The 4,673-nt window shown below is 37.9% G+C and overlaps 1 non-coding gene across 1 annotated transcript; it reads right to left on the minus strand.

Moving 5' to 3' along the window:
• Positions 1-441: 441 nt before the first annotated feature.
• On the minus strand, positions 442-513 carry TRNAS-GGA (transfer RNA serine (anticodon GGA)). Its single transcript has one exon. It is a non-coding gene; the product is annotated as a tRNA-Ser (tRNA).
• Between the last annotated feature and the right edge of the window lie 4,160 nt (positions 514-4,673).

The following is a 4,673-nucleotide window of genomic DNA, read 5'->3' on the forward strand; positions in this document are numbered from 1 at the left end:
CCTATTAATCTGTGAGTTTCCTGAAGGCAAATGTTTGAGTCATCTCAGTGATTGCCTTCTCCATTGCCCAGTATAGTCTGTTATTTATAATAATAGCTATACTTTCATCACTTGCTTACTGTGAATCTGACATTGTGCTAAATGCTTTATGTATTGTACTAGTTAGGATTCTCTAGAGAAACAGAATCAACAACAAATATACATAAGGTTTTTTTTTTTTTTACGATAAGAATTCCCTCTTATTTGGAGGAGTGTCAGTCTTCTGAAGGATGAGGCTTTCAGCTGATCAGATAAGTCCCACCTGCATTGAGTGAAGTCACTCAGTCGTGTCTGACTCTTTGCGACCCCGTGGACTGTAGCCTACCTACCAGGCTCCTCCCTCCATGGGATTCTCCAGGCAAGAGTACTGGAGTGGGTTGCCATTTCCTTCTCCAGGGGATCTTCCCTACCCAGGGATCGAACCTGGGTCTCCCGCATTCCAGGCAGATGCTTTAACCTTTGAGCCACCAGGGAAGCCTGGCTACATTAGGGAGGGCAATCTGCTTTACTCAGTCCATTGATTCAATCGTTAATGTCATCCAAAACCATTCTAAAATATATACCCAGAATAACATTTGATAAACTATCTGGGCTTATCAGATAAACCCAGATAGTTTATCTGGGTTTGGGGTGATAGTGTATCACCCCAAGCACCACCATTGCCCAGTCATGCTGACATATAAAATTAATCATCACACATGAGTTATATCATTTAACTTATACAATGATCTTGCGAAGTTATTTCTATTTTTATTCCCATTTTAAAGACAAGGAAACTAAACCTTGGAAGGTTGATGTCATGTCTGTGAATAACAACTGGTATGTGATTTAGCCCTGATTTAAACCCAGGCAACTGACTCATTCTTAACCACTATGCTATAATAAATATTTTTAAATTATTTTTTTTTCTAGAATTCTCATGTAGAAATTTAACAAAAATATAATCACTAATAATATGTTAATTATATTGAACATCCATTATTAATTCCTATAGATGAGTAACTAAATGTACTGTTAACACCAGTCTTCCAATAAGTTGATGTTTGATTTTTTTCTTTCTAATTCTAAGAAAGAAAGAAGTAGTAAGGAGAGTTTTGCTCAGCAAACACTGGTGAATCTGGTAGAGAATTCAGTTTTCTTTTCGAAGTGAGTCTCTTGGGTCCTACCAGTTGCATTTCAGTAAAAAGAAAGAATTGGTACATTAAGGTGATTCACTTATATGTGAAATCTAAACAGCAAAACAAATAAGCAAATATAACTAAAGGAAAACAGAATCGTAGATACAGAGAACAAATAGGTGGTTGCTAGAGGATAGTGGAGGTGGGGAAGGAGAGAAATAGGTGAGGGAGAGTAAGAAGTATAAGCTCAGAGATGATGGTGTTAACTAACCTTATAGTGGTAGCCACTTCATCATGGTATGAAGTCAAATCATTATGCTGAATACCTTAAAATTATACAGGGCTCTATTTCAATTATATCTAAACAAAACTGAAAGTGGAAAAAAAAATTGAAGATGTGGAGGCAGCCAGGAAGGGCTCTTAGCATTATGATATCTGTGTTGTGCAAAGAGGAGACAAATGTAACCAGCTTGCAGTAAGACTTGATTCCTGGAAAGAACAGTGCTGTGATATCATTTTCTGGGGATTGTCTTGACTGTGTTTGAATGAGGTTTGAGTCAGATAAACTCATTCCAGAGTCTCTGGAGTCATAGGCACTGTGGCTTGCCTATCACTAATAAGTGGCATGTCCTGGCAATCTATGCAAATAAAATCCTGCTTTCCTACTGATATTCATGGGTCACTAAGATATTCTTCAGTTAGAACTGTTGTCTTTTCTTCCTCTCCCACTAAATTTTTCTGGGCAGTTTTTAATATTTGAAATATATGCCTATTTGTGAAAGGAGAGTGCTCTAAATGTGAAGAGCTGATTTAGAAAAGCAAATTTACCCTCATCAATTATTACAAGTTGCAATGCTTAAATAAATAATATTTAAATAAATTTTCTTAAATCAAGGCACATATAAATTTATAAGAAAACATCAGGAAAAACCCCTGTATTGTATAACTGAATTTTGCTAACAGAGTAGAGCATGTGTTCTCATCAAAAAATATGTGAGGTGATGGATATGTTAATTAGCTAGATGGTATGAATCCTTTCATAATGTTTACACATCAAATCATCATGTTGTACACTTTAAACATATTGCAATTTTATTTGTCAATTATAGATCCGGAAAGCTGGAAAGATATTTACATAATTAAGACTGACTCAGCGGATAGTAATGTTAGGACTTTAGTGGGCAGGCTGGTGGGAGAACATGGCTTTAGTGTGGGAAATAGTCTATTTTGTCATATCCAGGAAGCAGCTTTAGGCCAGAGTAAGACCAATGTTTACCACCTGAAGGCAATTCAGCATAGGCAAATCTTTTTATTTGTGAATAACTGTTTCCATTCAGGCTGGTGTGAGTAAAGGAGAGTTTTGAAAGCTGACATGGGCATTTCATAAAAATGAAACATAACTATATACTTTGACCCTGGAACAACACAACTGTGAACTATATGGATTATCTTATATTCAGGTTTTTTTTTTTTTTTTTTAGTAAATGCATAGAACAGTGCCACACTGTCCTCTGCAGGTTGAATCTGTGGACACAGAACAATAGGTACAAAAGGCTGACTGTAGAGTTAGACACAGATTTTCAGCTGTGTGCCTCTAACCCCAGGTTCTTCAAGAGTCAACTGTACTTTGCTTCAGAAAGGTATATGCTTAGCTGAAAAGGTCCTAATGATTGGGTTTCCTCTTTTGTTCATTTTCCTCTCTCTGGTTGCATTTAAAAATGCTGATTGGTTTCTCTCTATAATACAGCTTTCTAAGACAACTTGTCAGTAAGAAAGTGGCTGAAAATGACTACCCCATTATTACTCCACGTCTCCACATGACCTTTTAAACATATACTTGTTTAAACATATACTTGTGTCTGATTATAGAGTTATTTTATTTTAAAGAATAAGTTTAAACATATACTTGTGTCTGATTATAGAGTTATTTTTTTCTTTTCTTTACTCACATTCTCAAGGAAGAACATTCATTATTTGCTAGCCATTTAGTGGCTTGGCTTTCCTTGTATTGCCTTTTTTGTGTGTGTTAGGTTGTACAATTGTCTGTGACTTGTAATGGGTCATATGGTAAAACACACCTACTTATATTTACTGCTCAACAGAGGTTTTTTTCTATGATCCAATGGATGTTGGCAATTTGATTTCTGGTTCCTCTGCCTTTTCTAAATCCAGGTTGAACATCTGGAGGTTCACAGTTCATGTACTGTTGAAGACTGGCTTGGAGAATTTTCAGCATTACTTTGCTAATGTGTGAGATGTGTGTAATTGTGAGGTGGTTTGAACATTCTTTGGCATTGCCTTTCTTTAGGATTGAAATGAAAACTGATCCTTTCCAGTCCTGTGTCCAGGGCTGAGTTTTCCAAATTTACTGGTATATTTAGTGCAGCACATTAACAGCATCGTCTTTTAAGGTTTGAAATAGCTCAATTGGAATTCCGTCACCTCCACTAGCTTTGTAGTGATGCTTCCTAAGGCCCACTTGACTTCACATTCCATGATGCCTGGCTCAATTCCCAACATCTGTTGGATCATTGTAAAAGCAAGAGAGTTCCAGAAAAACATCTACTTCTGCTTGACTACACCAAAGCCTTTGACTGTGTAGATCACAACAAAGTGTGGAAAATCCTTAAAGAGATGGGAATACTAGACCACCTCACCTGCCTTCTGAGAAACCTGTATGCAGGTAAAGGAACAACAGTTAGAACTGGACATGGAACAACAGACTGGTTCCAAATTGGGAAAGGAGTATGTCAAGGCTGTATACTGTCACCCTGCTTATTTAACTTATATGCAGAGCACATCATGCAAAATTGGGCTGGAGGAAGTGCAAGCTGGAATCAAGATTGCCAGGAGAAATATCAATAGCCTCAGATATGCAGATGGCACCACCCTTACTACAGAAAGTGAAGAAGAACTAAAGAGCCTTTTTATGAAAGTGAAAGAGGAGAGTGAAACAGTAGGCTTAAAAATCGACATTCAGAAAACTAAGATCATGGCACCCGGTCCCATCAGTTCATGGCAAATAGATGAGGAAACAATGGAAACAGTGAGAGACTTTATTTTGGGGGGCTCCAGAATCACTGCAGATGGTGACTGCAGCCATGAAATTAAAAGAGGCTTACTCCTTGGAAGGAAAGTTATGACCAACCTAGATAGCATATTCAAAAGCAGAGACATTACTTTTTCAACAAAGGCCCGTCTAGTCAAGGCTATGGTTTTTCCTGTGGTCATGTATGGATGTGAGAGTTGGACTGTGAAGAAAGCTGAGCACTGAAGAATTGATGTTTTTGAACTGTGGTGTTGGAGAAGACTCTTGAGAGCCCCTAGGACTGCAAGGAAACCCAACCAGTCCATTCTAGAGGAGATCAGTCCTGAATATTCACTGGAAGGACTGAAGCTGAAGCTGAAGCTCCAATACTTTGGCCACCTGATGTGAAGAACTGAATCATTGGTAAAGACCCTGATGCTAGGAAAGATTGAAGGTGGGAGGAGAAGGGGATGACAGAGGATGAGATG

This window comes from Ovis canadensis, chromosome 5 (genome assembly GCF_042477335.2).
Source record: "Ovis canadensis isolate MfBH-ARS-UI-01 breed Bighorn chromosome 5, ARS-UI_OviCan_v2, whole genome shotgun sequence".
Classification (NCBI taxonomy): Eukaryota; Metazoa; Chordata; class Mammalia; order Artiodactyla; family Bovidae; genus Ovis; species Ovis canadensis.